The sequence below is a fragment of the Delphinapterus leucas genome, chromosome 18 (assembly GCF_059928025.1).
Source record: "Delphinapterus leucas isolate spDelLeu-1000000601 "Yukka" chromosome 18, BTC_Dleu_Yukka2, whole genome shotgun sequence".
NCBI lineage: Eukaryota > Metazoa > Chordata > Mammalia > Artiodactyla > Monodontidae > Delphinapterus > Delphinapterus leucas.
In genome coordinates, this window is record NC_143146.1 from 13825106 (window position 1) to 13840999 (window position 15894).

A 15894-nucleotide genomic window follows, 5' to 3' on the forward strand; every position below is an offset into this window, starting at 1 on the left:
AAGCGAAGGAAATAATACCTAGAACAATGTGAGGACTAAATAAGAGACTGTCTGTTAAGCATTAAATTATCCATGCAGAATAGAAAGACTATCCTGTACTCCTGGATCTTCAGAATGGTTCTATCACTTAATGCTCATAACCATACCATGGCATAAAGTCAGTGGCAGAACTGGGATTCAAATCAGGCCTGTCTAGTCCCAAAGCCAAGCAATACTCATATATTTGGCCTCAAGATATCTGTACATTTCTCTGCTGGGAATTCTTTCTCCACTCCCCTCTCCTAAATCTTCAACTGCCTGTTAAATCCTATTCATCCTTTACAATTCATTTTCAATATAACTTTTTCAGTAAACTATGCCTGGGGCTTCTATTCCATGTTCTCTTAGTATTCTCTCATTTTTCCTTGGTTGTATTAATTAATAATTAAAGTTGTTAATTCATCTTCCAATTATTTTTAACTACTGTTTCTCTACTAGACCGTAAGCTCAAGCAGGGGCCATTTCTTTCTTTCCGACCATCATGTCTCCCATCCCTAGGAGGGTACCTGACACAATGCAGGCATTCAATAAAAATGTGTTGGATACATCAATTAATGATAAGTGAAGACTGAAAAAGAGTTTTGGGTTGGCAAATAGTTTTGTTTGGTTTTATTTATGGCCGTGCTTCACGGCTTGCAGAATCTCAGTTCCCTGATCAGGGACTGAACCCAGGCCACAGCGGTGAAAGCCCGGAATCCTAACCACTAGGCCGCCAGAGATCTCCCTGGTTTTATTTGTTAATGACAGAATGTTAATAAGATCCCTGAGGATTTCAAAGAACTTGATCCAGGGCACGGAAGCAAGAGCTGCCCGAGAAAAGGAGGAGGAACAGTTCTGACACTGTGATAGGAAAGACAACTGTAAGATCATTGCAGATGCAGAAATATTTTCAAAGGAGATCCCTTCATAGACATTCTACTCGGAAGAGGGTGGTATTTACATGTGAGAATGAGTGACTGAAAGGAGATGGGGTTCTGAAGAGCTTAGTGAAGAGAATGGAAGAAGGTAATAAATGAGAGTCCAGAGCTGCCAGAAAGCATCAAGCATTCAGCCAAAGTTAGATTATGAATGCTTAGCCTTACCAATCTGCACTGACTCGGGTGGCATTTCCTGCTGCATGGCTCAGCAACTAGGGTCTTGAAGACAGATGGTTAGACTCACTGTAAAGATGATGATATGGTGACGACAACACTGATTCACTGTTAACTCCGTCAAGCACTGTGTAAAGCAGTTTCTATGAATTGCTTCATTTCTTACACACACAAAGAATGTGTATATCCATTTGTTTACAAATGAGAATGCTGACACTTCTTTTTTACACAGTTTTATTAAGGTATTTTTACATGCTATAAAATTCACCCATTGCATATGTAGAATTAAATGATTTTTTATACATTTATACAGTTGGCAATTATCACCACAAGGCGGTTTTAGACCATTTCCATAACTCTAAAAAATTCCCTTGAGCCTGTTTACACTCAATCCTGCTTTAACCCCCAAACACAGGCAACCACTGATGCAGTATCTGTCTCAATACATTTGCCTTTTCTGGACATCTTATATAAATGGAATCAAAGAATATAGAGATTTGTTTTTTTGTGCGGTTTCTTTCACTTAGGATAATGATTTTGTGGTTCATTCATGCTGTAGTATGTATTGGTATTTTGTTCCTTTTTTATTGCTGAATAGCAATTATATGGCTACACCACATTTTGAAATTCACAGGCATTTTAATTGTTTCCAGTTTTGGACCATTATGAGTAATACTGCTGTGAACATTCACTTACAATTCTTTGTGTGAACATATATTTTTACTTCTCTTGTGTAGATTCCCAGGAGTGGAATTTGGAATTACAACGCTGTGTGATAAGGTTACGTAAGTTTTTAGGAAACTGTCAAAATGTTGTTCAAAGTAGATGTGCCACTGTGCATCCCCACCAGAAAGGTATGTGTCAGATGTGCTTTCTGTGTCTATTGAGATGGTCACGTGGTTTCTGCTGTTGATTCTATTTATGTGGTTATTACATTGGTTGATATTCAGATGTAAAACCAACTTTGCATTCCTACGATAAATCCCACATGCTCATGGTACATAATTCTTTTTATATGTTGCTGAATTTGTTTTGTTAATATTTGTTAAGGAGTTTGCATGTATCTTTTTTTTTTTTTGCGGTACGCGGACCTCTCACTGTTGTGGCCTCTCCCGCTGCGGAGCACAGGCTCCGGACGCGCAGGCTCAGCGGCCATGGCTCACGGGCCCAGGCGCTCCGCGGCATGTGGGATCCTCCCGGACCGGGGCATGAACCCGTGTCCCCTGCATCGGCAGGCTGACTCTCAACCACTGTGCCGCCAGGGAAGCCCAGTTTGCATCTAACTTTACAAGGGATGTTGGTCTGTCGTTTTCTTGTGATGTTTTTATGTGGCTTTGTTATCAGGGTAATTCTGGCCCGAAAAAAAAAAAAGAGAACTCTTCCCTCTTCATCCATTTTCTCAGTTTATAAAAACTGATATTTCTTCTTTAAATATTTGATAGAATGCACTAATTAAGACATGAGAGGACATGGGCTTTTGTTTGTGGGAAGATTTTAAATTACTAATTAGATTTCTTGTTCTGGTCTCAAGATTTTCTATTTCTTCTTGAGTCCATTTTGGTAATTTGTAAACACAATTTTCTGCTCTAATCGTTATTATTTCCTTCCTTCTGATTACTTTGGATTTGGTTTGCTCTTTTCTAGTTTTTTAAAGGTGAAAGCTTAGGTTATTGGGATTGGAAACTCTTTTTTGGTGTCATAAGCATTTAGAGTTATAAATTTCCCTCTATGCATTGCTTTAGTTGCATTCCATAATTTTCATCTGTTTTTTTTTTAGTTTTCATTCAACTCAGAACAACTTTTGATCCTCTTTTGGTTTCTTCTTTGACCCACGGGTTATTTAGAAGTGTATTTATACCCAAATATTTGGCACAGATTCCCTTCTATTGTGGATCTCCAATATAATTTTTTTTGTGGTCAGAAAACAACAATTGCATGATTTTAGTTTTTTAAAAATGTACTGAGAATTATTGCACAGCTCAGCCTATAGTCTATTCTGAAGAATATTTCATTCTAAAAATGTGTGTTCTGCAGTCCTTGAGTGAAATGTGCAATAATGTCAATTAAGTAACATTGGTTGATAATGTTGTTCAGTCTTTTATACCCTTGCTGATTTTCTGTTGAGTTACTTGTTATATCAATTATTGAAGTGGAGTGTTGAAATCCCCAACTATTACTTCTTTAATTGTCTATTTCTCCTTTCAATTCTGTTAGTTTCTGCTTCAAGCATTTGGGTTTCTGTTATAAGGTGCATATACATTTATAATTGTTATATCTTTCTAATGTATTGACCCTTTTAACATTATGAAATATCTGCCTTTGTTTCTAATAATATTAATATATGAAGGTTTATTTTGCTTTATATTAATATAACTACTCCAGATCCATTATTGTTACTGTTTCATGGTATATCTTTTTCCAGCCTTTACTTTAAAGCTATTTGTGTTTTTGCATCTAAGTTGCATCTCTTCTAGACAGCATATAGACATCACAAAATGGCAAAGAAAACTTGATTTATTTCTCCTTAATTAGCACCTTAAAGGTTTAAATTACGAAGCTAATAAAGACACCATCTACCCTAACCAAGCAATTGTAAGACTAGGTAATGAGATACAGAAATTTCAACACTGTATTCTTAGGAAAGTTTGCATACATTTTCTTTTAGGTAACTCTGAAATTTGGAATTCAATGTTTAACTCTTCTGGGAGACCAGAGATGGATGATTTTGAGTTTCTAGTCACTTTTTGTCTTCTTTCACTGTGGTTTTGATGACTTCAGATACCCTATTAGTTCTAAGGATACAAGGAAAACTTAAAAACATTTCACTATTTATACTAATATTCCTTCACTGAAATTGAAGGAGAATGCAACTTTTTCTTATTGCTTACAATATTATCAACCAGGTAAGTGACTGATGGCAATAGAGCAGGTCTTTCACTTTTACCCTTAACAATTTCATGACTCTTCATAACCTGCCAGTTATGACTCATTGCTTCTTTACAGCCAACATCACATGTAGATACTTTGTCTTCTTGCTCCCAGTAACACATACTCTTCTCCCAAAGTCTGTGCTTTCAAAATACATGTAATAATATATTGTATTCTCTGTGAATCCAATTGCATCCAATTTCTATCATTCAAGTTTTAGAAAATAACACTGTTTCCATGTCACTTGGGTTATTATTTCCATGGGATGACATACAACAGCAGGACACTGAGTTGACTATCATGTCCCAGGGCTGGGACTAGCACACTGAATAAATCCATTTTTCTCTGAACCTCAGCAGGGTGGGACTGAGAGCTGTCCAATGAGCTGAGTGTGAGGAGAAATATCTTGGGATGAGCAGAGGCAGACACATCTCTGTTGAGCTCCACCTTGTGCAAGCTGAAGATGTCAAGGTCATCACGTCTCCTACAGACCATTCTAGAATGTCTAAGAGGACCATCCTTCTGCAATGCCATTGCTGAAATTGCTAGTGTCCAAGCAATGCATAATTATTATTATTATTTTTTGTGTGTGTGTGGTACGCGGGCCTCTCACTGTTGTGGCCTCTCCCATTGCGGAGCACAGGCTCCGGATGCGCAGGCACAGCGGCCATGGCTCACGGGCCCAGCCGCTCCGCGGCACGTGGGATCTTCACAGACCGGGGCACAAACCCGCGTCCCCTGCATCGGCAGGCGGACTCTCAACCACTGCGCCACCTGGGAAGCCCAACACATAATTATTTGACTCCGACCATCCTAAATGTATGGACTGTTTTATTCTCATCATTTTCCTAGGTCTCTGAATTTATGTCTGAGACACCTTCATTTGTTTTTGCAATCTAGGCTGCCAGGTCTACCTACCATGCCTCATCAGGTGGATGAAAAGGAGCACAAAGTTCCTCTTGAAACTTCAAAATCATTTATTTGATTAACCCAACAATTACAGATTTAGGAGGGCTCCAATTGTGGAGATAGGGCAAGTACTTAATACTTAAAAGGTTACTACAATTTGAAGTTCCTGAAGACTGGAGATCTCTCCTGAATTAGAGGCTTGTCCCAGATAAGGTCTGTTTTCTTATGAACAGGCTAAAATGATTTTATGTCTGTCAACTAAGCTAACATGATTTTGTTTGTCGAACATTTATTATTTATCAGTAACAAAAACGTTTTTATAACAATTTACATTTTTGAAAGCACTTCCATGTCCATTAATAGGCTTTATTCTTATAATAATTCTGGAGGTAAGTGTTATTATACCCAAATTACAGCTGAGACCTATTCTGCACAGTTAATAAGGGGCAGAATCTTGATTGGAATTCAGTTCTTCTGATGCTGTATTAATATACTTCACACTATACAATAGAGGTTCTCTTCATTAAAAATTTAATTCCCTTGCTAGCCTTACTTCACTTGTATGGAACAAGGGTACATAATGGTTCAGTACGTGTAAGAAAAAAAATTTAATAATTGAGTTCAAAAGCCATAAGGGATTAAGTAAATTTCAGTGCATCTATAAATTAAATCCTGTCCATTGAAAGGTACTGTGTTGAATATCATTATCATGAGAATATAACCATAATATACAAGCAGAAAAAATTTACAAAAGACTGTGTGTAAACAGAATAGATAGTCCAGAAATAGACGCACACATATAGAGTAAACTGCCTTATGACAAAGATGCCAAATATTCAGTAGGAAAAGAATTTATTTTCAATAAATGGTTATGGAGCAACTGGATATCTCTATGAGAAAAAAAAGAACTTTGTGTCAGTATTTCACATCATCCTTAAAAATTAACATGAAATGGACCTTGAACCTAAGTATGAAAGAAAAAACCCACAAAATTTCTAGAAGAAAACAAAGAATATTTTCATACTTTAGGGTAGAAAATTATTTCTTAATTAGTACAAAAATTAATATACGTCAAAGAAAAAATGAGAAATTGTATTGCATTAAATTTAAGGACTAATTTCTCAAAAGACACCAGGAAGAGAATGAAGAAAATAATCCAAGAATGAGAGGAGATAGTTATACAGTTGGTCCTTGGTATCCACAGGGGATCTGTATCAGGACCCTCCACAGATATCAGTCGGCAGACGCTCAAGTCCGTTAAACAGCCAAAGAACAGTCAGCGCTCCGTATCTCACGGATATGGAGGGCCAACTCTAATACAAATATCCAACGAAAAAGCTTATACATAGCATATCTCAGAAATTCCTTCACACTAATAAGGAAAAGACAAACAAACCAATTTTTAAAATTGAACAGAAGATTTAAACAGGCACATTCAATAAAATCATCAGTGTAATGCAAATTAAAATAACTATGCAATACCACTACATCCTCTTTAGAACAGCTAAACCCAAAAGACTGATAATACCACTTGTTGTCAAGAATGTGGAATAACTGGAACATTCATATCTTTTGCTGAAGGAAAACTAAACTGGTGCAACAACTTTAGAAAACTGTCGCCATTATCTCTAAAGCAGCACTAAAGCAACACATACCTTTACCCTATGATCCAACGACCACGCCCCTAGGCGTACACCCAAGAGAAACAAGCGCATATATCTATCAAAAGACATGCGCAAGAATATCCCCAGAAGCCTTATTCACAACGGCCAGAAACTGGAAACAACCCAAATAACATCAGTAGAAGAAGAGATAAGTAAATCGCGGTATAGAATAGAACAGTAGGCAGGATTAAAATTTAACAAGTTAATGATGGATGAAATAATAAGCATAAATCTCATAGACATTTTGTTGAGGAGCCAGAAGCCAAAAAAAAAGGTTCATACGGTCTGATTCCATTTATATGAACAGCAGGAACAGGCATACTATTGATAATGTTGATATGGATGTGGGTGACAGTTATATGTAACTACAAAGTCAGGTGTCGCTTCAGCTTCAATGTACCTCCTTATGGCCAGTGCCTCTTAATTTTTATTCTGTAAAAGTCTGACTTCAGCTACTAGCTAAGGTGTGCTGTTTTTCCTTCCCAACTGCTTTGATGGTAATTTTGAACAGAACTTTCCCATCTTCCTCCCTTCACTTCTTTTTTCACATCTACAGACAGGTAAGAGTCTAAAAGATTACACTGAATACTTTTGGTGTTGGCGTGACCATTGCCAGGCGGCTTCTTCATGAAAGCTCTTTCTGCAAAAGTCACCAATAGTATCTTTAAACCTCCAGCACTCACAGCAAAGCACTTTTCAAACTTCTAAGACATTTCTTTTGAAATAATGATAACAGGATACATCTGGGCACACTGTTCCTGTATTAACATCTTAAAAGTGAGAGTTCTAGATAATGTCTTTTTCTTTTTAACATAATCCTTATTATGTTTGTAACTTTGCTTTGCAATAACTAAAAATAAGGGAAGAACATGTCTTTTTGTTTGTGCTGAATAAACATTAGAGCTGGTTGGGGTCTACTTTTCTTCTTTTCTTGGCCACACTAATGCAATTAGTGTGGCCACTTGAGGTATGTCTCAAAAAAACACAGAGACACATGCATTTTTCTCTCCCGCTCTGTCTCTCTCTCACACACAGTCACTCACACACACACACGCACACACACACACACACACACACACACTTGAAGGAAGTCAGAATAATCCATTTTGCCATGAAACATCCAGGTTTGGACAACTGGCACCCAGCGGAAAGGCATCCCAAATGTGGCTTTAAAGCAAACATGAGACTGTTTTAGGCATAATATACACAGAACCAATCTGTTTGCTCTGAAATTTAAGGTTTAGAACTCACCTAAAGCTTGAAGCACAGACATCAGTCCTAGTTTCTCAGTACCTCCAGTCTGTTGGAGAATCTAACCAGGATTTGTGATTGAAATAAAATGACATTTCCCTTAATAAAGGAAAGGGTATGTGACATAATTGGGATACTGTAAAACATCCTGAGAAATCATGGATGGAAAGCACTATTGGGGAATAAATCACTAATTGCATCAGCGTTGTGCTCTGCTCAACTTAGCGTATAACTTTAAACTGTACCTCCCGTCTAGGTCCATGGCCGTAATTGACTTTCCTTGCGCTTAAAAAATATTCACATGAATTATTTTTAACAATGCTTTTTTCAGATGTTCAAAGATAATCTTCATAATTCCCTTAGTTTATGAATAAAGACACAGAAATATTAATAAACTATGCTCAGCTCACTCCTTTGTTCTTGAGATGCAGGATCTCCTCTCAGAAGATGTAGAGAGACCTGAGCAGCCCGACAGAAGGTTGACAAGTACACAAGGTTAGGAGACGCATCTCTACTCTTTATCACACTGTGGTCTGACTGTCTCGCCGTTTTTCCCCAGCCATCCCCACCCAACTTCCGGGGACAAAATGCACATCTGGTCAGTATGGAAGGAGCATGAGCTGTGGGTTTGGGGTAGAGTTTCATTTTACCCTTTATCACCAATGTCCGGCTTTCCACAGCACTAGCTGTAGTAATATTCTTCAGCGCACAATCAGGATTTTCTTCCTGGAGAAGGCTCATCACAGATATACCAGAGGGTCTTTGAACAATCTTGTAACTGAAAGGAGTAGTTCTTTTATACAGGCTTCCAATAAGACTGACTATTTGGGCATAGATACGAATGAAAAAACCTAAGCAAAAATCAGCAGTCCTCCCATTAACAGCTCCTTCACAAGTTTTGAGTAAGAATTCAAAATGATGATGTCTTCTATGGCATTCATCCTCCTGGAGATGAGCCATAATCGTGTGCATTCCAAGTACTTTGGTATTCCCCGTTGAACTTGACTTTGAAGCACATTTTCTAACACATGTGAAACGTCCCCTGATTTAGCCTCCTTAAGAAAAGTTGACCACCCACCCACTGTCAGGGGTGGGGTCACAGTTTCTCGAGTCCCTGCCACTATAAGTGAGTTAGATTGAGGAATTCAGTTGAACTGAAAAGCATGAAGTAAAGAACTAAGATGGTCATTTTGCTCTCCCCTGACAGATATTGGCAGAGAGAAAATATAAACGTTAACAGTGTCCTAAGGGCTCAGGTGATCTTTTCCCTCCACTGATACACACCTCAAAAAATAACAAAAATTGGGCTTCCCTGGTGGCGCAGTGGTTGAGAGTCCGCCTGCCGATGCAGGGGACACGGGTTCGTGTCCCGGTCCGGGAAGATCCCACATGCCGCGGAGCGGCTGGGCCCGTGAGCCATGGCTGCTGAGCCTGTGCGTCCGGAGCCTGTGCTCCGCAACGGGAGAGGCCACAACAGTGAGAGGCCCGCGTACCGAAAAAAAAAAAAAAAAAATAACAAAAATTGCTAGTAAGCCGGCCAAGACAGCCAAGAAGTTCCCTGAACTCCTGACGGGGAAAAATTGGTACTGACCTTGTCAAATTGAATAACCACTTCAAACAGGTTAACTCTAGTTTTTTTTCTAATAACGATAGCTTTCAGAATAGGCACATCTAGGATGTGTAAAAGATAAAGATGAGATGTCTGTTCTTACACTAATGATTAAAAATAAACCATAGAGAGTCTGGTTCACTACAGACTTCATTAGTTTCCATTAGGATATTTATTTTTTGCAAGTGGTACTACTAAAAACAAAAATTTCAAAAGATTTTATACATTGCCTACTATCCAACCTCTGTTTCTTTGGGAGGGAGTGGAAGACAAGAATCAAATCCACAGTGAACAGACAATTGTGTTTTCTAATCCTCTTGGTTCAAGACCGGTATGAATAAAAATGTGAAGCTCCCCTGCCTTTGCATTCACCTCAGAAAAGATTTTAGCAAACACAAGACACCAAATAGTACTGGCATTAAAAAAATTGTTTAAAGCATTTCTATTTTCTTGCAGAGCAAACAGTCAGCCATCAGAGTTTGGTCATCAATTCATTGACAACTACTATGATGTGATTGGAATTTTGGAGCACCATAAGAAAAGCCTCCCCGTTTCCTTTATCAGTGCTGCATTTTTTAATGGCATTTCTAAAAGACAGGCAAACAGGAGGATGAAGATAGCCCAGCAACGCCTTTTTACATTTACAGTTTTAGAGTAATTACGAGCGCTATTGCTGACGGCAGCAATATTTTCAGAACCCGTATCCCCACAAAGTTCCTCAAAGACTGGATGCGTAATTCGCATCCAAAGTCACTAAGTATCTGTTTGACTGCATTTAGTCTTCCCTTCAAAGAAACACAGAAAACAATTTGCTCTAAGGCACTGTACAGTCAAGAACAAACAGGTGAGATGCTTTCAAATCTTAAGGCTGTACACCAACAATTCAACACAAAGTGACGATGGTTACTTTAACCATCAGCTCTTTACTGTGTGTACCAAGTACATCGACGCAGAGTCCCACCTTAAAAACAAAGCGTGAGAAAGCAACAGACAGACAAACAGAAGGGGGAAGGAAAGGAGGGAAGGGAGGGACAGAAAAGGGTAGACAAGAGATGGAATAGAACGGGAAAGGCAAGGAAGCAAAAAGTGTGTTTGAGCATCTCTTCCATAGATACTCAGACCATAGATGGAGACTTGATGACGTGAAGACTGATTGGCAGGGAGTGGATTATCTGTGCTTGAAAGAGGGGGATTTGATTCATACTCAGAGAAGTGGGTTTCTCACACAGAAGAGCATCCAGTATGCCCCAGCCCTACCTTTCCCAACACTCCAGAAGGTCTAATCTCTTCCTGGAGAGACAGCTGCTCCCAAGATGAAAAGACAGTTAGTAACGAATAAGGGGGCTGACCCAAGAGGCACAGTGACCTCCCCATTGGGGAGGTCAATGGGACACTCTCACAGCTCACAGCATGTTTCCTGCGCCAAGAGGACTCCAAGGGGCCTGTGCCGACATGTGTCACTGCTTTCACACACGTGGCCCATGTCCTGCACTCGATGGCCATGACACCGTCTTGCCTGTACTTCCTGCTAGTTAACGAGAGAGCTTCCTCGATACGTTTAGCCCAAGGGAAGGTGATGGTATGAAGCTTCTGTTATTGGATTGCATACCAAATTTTATATATATATATATATATATATATATATATATATATTGGACTGCATACCAAATATATAATTTTATCCATTTTATATAATTATATACATACAATATATACACACACATGCAAATATGCATGTATATATCTATTATATATATACATCAGTTATATACATACAAATGTGTTAACATATATATAAATATAGATATATATATATAGAGAGAGAGGCTATATGACTGCATTATATATACTAGTAGAATTTAATTATATATATGAAATTAAATATATATATGTATTCCTGAGACTATACACCAGGTATTAAGCTTCTGCATATCTGATGTGTGTCATGACAGTAATATATGGAGCCAAATATGTATGCATTCTGGGCTTCCCTGGTGGCGCAGTGGTTGAGAGTCTGCCTGCCGATGCAGGGGACATGGGTTCGTGCCCCGGTCCGGGAAGATCCCACATGCCGCGGAGTGGCTGGGCCCGTGAGCCATGGCCGCTGAGCCTGCGCGTCCGGAGCCTGTGCTCCGCAACGGGAGAGGCCACAACAGTGAGAGGCCCGCGTACCGCAAAAAAAAAAAAAAAAAAAAGTATGCATTCATTCATTCCACAAAAATTTACTAAAGACTTTGTTATGAACAAAGAATCGGACCACATGTTGCTGGGGAAAGAGAGCCAAGGAGAATCTGGTTTCCATAGTCCAAATGAGTTCCAAGCTGCATAAAGGAAAAGACACATAGACAACTCATTGCATACCGAACAGTATGAGGCAAGTGCCCTAACAGAGAGGAAACCAGATGCTGAGAAGACCTGAAGGAAGGAGGGATTATTATTATATGGTCTGAGGGTAGAAGGAGACGAGGAACTGTTTCTTGAAGGAGATGCTTTTTAGCTAATTTTAATAGCTGGAGAAGGTGTAAGAATTCTGCAAGCCATTAGAGAAATGTGAGCCAGGCCCGCCAGAAGGGAGGAATAACACGCTGAGGAATCACAGGGAGGTTCACCCACCTGGAGAGGAGGGTGCAGCAAGGAAGCCATGCCAGGGACAGCAAGAGGGACAAGGTGGTCTATGATGTGGACACTGTGCGGAGTCTAGGTCAGAAGACAGGCAATTACTAATTCAGTCCGGGATGATAATGGGGAAGACAAGGCATTTTAACTAAGTACTGAAAGATAAATATGACTTCTACAGTCAGAAGTGGGATGAAGGGGCTTCCCTGGTGGCACAGTGCTTAAGAATCCACCTGCCAATGCAGGGGACATGGGTTAGACCCCTGGTCCGGGAAGATCCCACATGCTGCAGAGCAACTAAGCCCGTGCGCCACAACTACTGAGTCCGCGTGCCACAACTACTGAAGCCCGCGTGCCTAGAGCCCGTGCTCTGCGACGAGAGGCCACCACAATGAGAAGCCCACACACCGCAACGAAGAGTAGCCCCCGCTCGCTGCAACTAGAGAAAGCCCGCGCAGCAACAAAGATCCAACGCAGCCAAAAACAAACAAACAAACAAATAAATAAAAGAAGTGGGATGGAAAAGAACATTCCAGAAAAACAAGATGGCATTAGGAAAGAACTGGGGATAAGAACATATAATGTGGACTTAGGGAATGGTGAATGTACACTTAGGATAAAACACTTTTGTTCATTCCTGACACATGCTAGGAGTTCAATAAATATGTGTTGAATGAATAAATAAATGATTGATCATAGGGAACTAAGGGAGAAAGAGGTTTCAAAATATGGGTTGGAGTTGACCCTTGAATTCCAGACTAAAATGTTGGGACTTAATCCAGTCGCCAATGGGAGGCGCTCAAGGAATTTCAAAGGAAAGAGTGACAGGATCAGTACTGTGAGTCCAGAACTGAGATAAAGGATGGACTAGAGAGGGGGTAGCAGAAAGAACAGCCTGTCCCTGTATCGCGGACTCAAGATAACAGGGATTTTGGTAATAGTAGGAATTGAACGGATAGAGATAGAATGAATTTAAGACACATCAGGAAGGTGGAGCTATCTACCGCTATTACATAGCTTTCTCAGACTTACCTACTCACAACAGCACGGCTTTGCAGGCCAATATATACACACCACAAGCCCTTCAGGCTTATTTTGGCCATGGTTTGGCCTTTACATTTTGCTTCCCCTCCAGCATCATTCTTGTATTTCGGTCTTCTGCCCCATTAGTTCAATTGCCTGTTTCCACACAAGCATCCATATCGCTCTTGGACTTAAAGTAAGTTCTACTTCCCTGATTTGCGATTCAGCGTTCATTCCTGTACCCTTTTTGTTCCTGGTTGTTTCAGGTAGCCCTCACCCCAGCCTCAGCCTTTGGACCAAACCCCTAACGGTAACCCACTTGTTCAGAACGTTAAAATAAAAGGTTCCTTAAAATAAAATGTCATCAGGATATCTAAATACTCCAACACATATACCATTGGACTTTCCAAATGGTCAATGTGGTTTCCGAGATGTGCTCAAAAACATGTTTTTTAAGGTCATTTGACATTTGGTACAAGGCATTGCACCAACAGCCAATAGGCCTATTACACTGATTAATACTAGGAAAAGGCACTAGAAAAAAGGTGGTACAGAGATAATATATTTTGTGTGTGTGTGCAATTAACTTCATTAAAGAAGAACAGAATCAAAAGCTGATGGTTAATTCTTAATTATTTAGAAACAAATCATGCTATAGATAACTAGACATATGTTATAACAATCAGACATATGATACGACTTTTTAAAAGTTTTATTTAGCTTTGAGGTACAGCATATGTATGCTAATCCCATTTCTAAAAATTTTCAGGACAATCTCACTATCCTCATAAATGTGTTTGTAATTGTCAAGCCATGTATTCTAATTTTTTTCATTTGAAAAACATGAACACTGTTAGCAGATTTGCTTTGGGCGAAACTAAATTTAGATTCCACCCCCAGTGTCTGCCGGAGGGTGGAGAGAAGCTTACCCAAATCTAAGAATTCCACTATCTAGGGGAAAACGCACCAGAAGCCTAACCCACATGCTCTTTGGGTCTACACTCTTAGGAAAGTTCAGCTAGTCCCTGCTTGCTATAATGCTAAATGTTTTCTCAAATTGCTGTTGAATGTTTGCCCTAGTTCTTAGCAGCTGCTCTGATTCAAAAGGGCTCTATGTTCTCAGGACATTGAAATTATGACTCGAAAAGAAAAAAAACAAAACAAAACAAAACAAAGCCCGTTATTGCATTTTTCCTGGTTTGAAGAATCAAGTTGAAGACAGTGACCCTCTTCCAAAAAGCAAGAGCATTGCCTCACGGTTTGGGGTCCTTGAGCAACGTCCCTCAAGGCCTATACATGAAATGAGGACGATACGGAGACCCGAGCGTTCACATAATTGATCCACTTTCATCCGCGTAAAGGGATGAGAAAGTCTCAAATTATCAACAGTCCAGTGCTTTTACAGCTCCCACCTACCACACACTTACTGCTTTCAGAGTTCTCCTAATTGAATTACTGAGAGCAGACCAAATGACCTTAGTTGTCCAAGCAGTATTTATCACATTTTAAATGAATTTCATTATTAAAAGAAAACATTCTCTTAATTCATTTTCCAGCTTATAGTAATTATATCCGTGGTGTCCTAAGTTTTCTGTGACTTTTCTTTTCAAGAAACAACTATTAACTTTCCACAGAGTCAGTGACCTTGTTTGGATGACTCTGTCCCCTCAGGTGACCTTGAGGCAAAAATTATAGAAGCATCAATTGGCAAGTTCGTGAGCATTCAGCAAATCATGAAAAGGGTAAGAGCTCTTCATTTCCCAGCACTGGTATTCATCATGGAAAGACACATAAAAAGAAAGGGCAAATTCCAATGACACGTATCCAGTAAATTGGAGACTCTTGTCACAGTAAATGCCAATTCAGCAGTTTACAATCGCAATGCATAACATGCTACATTACTTATTTTTTAACCCTCTAAATTGGGCATTTTATTACTGTTCCTCTGTGTCACCCTTTGTATCATTGAAAATTTTAAGTTTCTTCTGCTATGAGATCATCTTTCTGAGTCTGTTGAATTTCATCTTGGTTATTAGTAACAAGTCCTCTTCGCAATGGCATTCAATCAAGAATCACAGATTTTGAAGAAATCTGAAAGGTCACTTGGTTCCACGTAGACCATTGTACAAAATAAACTAGAAGGGAAGTAAACTGTAAAATTGTTTCTAAACTATTTGCAAATACAACAAACCACAGAACTTCTCTTAACAATTTGCCTGGCATTTCATCCCTTTTAAGCAGGTAAATGGAGTCCAAATTCTCTTGCCTGCATTGGAGTTAATTTCAAAACCAACAATCAAGGTGAATCATCATTCCCAAATATATTTATTTATGAGCTAAAGGAGAGTAGTTCAATACAGATTGCACTGGTGTCAACAGTGTCCACAGTAAGTGATGTTCTCTATCAGATGTGCTTGAATTTTTTCACATGGTAAGAATACTATAACCAAAGTGCAGTTAATAAGGTCAAACACATTTCTGGAGATGTCCACACGTGTTCAGGTATTCTCACTTCAATATTACATTTCACCTAAGTGGAATATGTGAGGTAGAGCAGTAACATGGAACCAACACTGGACAAGAGGTATCACAGGTATGGAGTTAAGGTCCAGCTCTCTGACTCATGAATTCCATTAGACAGTCACCCAAACTCCCTGGGCCTTGGTTTCCTCATTCATGAAACTATTTCTGAAGTCCTATGATTCTATAGGTCTATGTCAAATACCAGATTAACAGCAGGCTTTTGATGTTTTCTCCTAAACCA

At 39.3% G+C, this 15894-nt stretch overlaps 1 pseudogene; it reads right to left on the bottom strand.

The window, feature by feature from the left end:
* Positions 1-1628: 1628 nt before the first annotated feature.
* Positions 1629-4592, bottom strand: LOC149746823 (ubiquitin-conjugating enzyme E2 variant 3 pseudogene; annotated as a pseudogene).
* Between the last annotated feature and the right edge of the window lie 11302 nt (positions 4593-15894).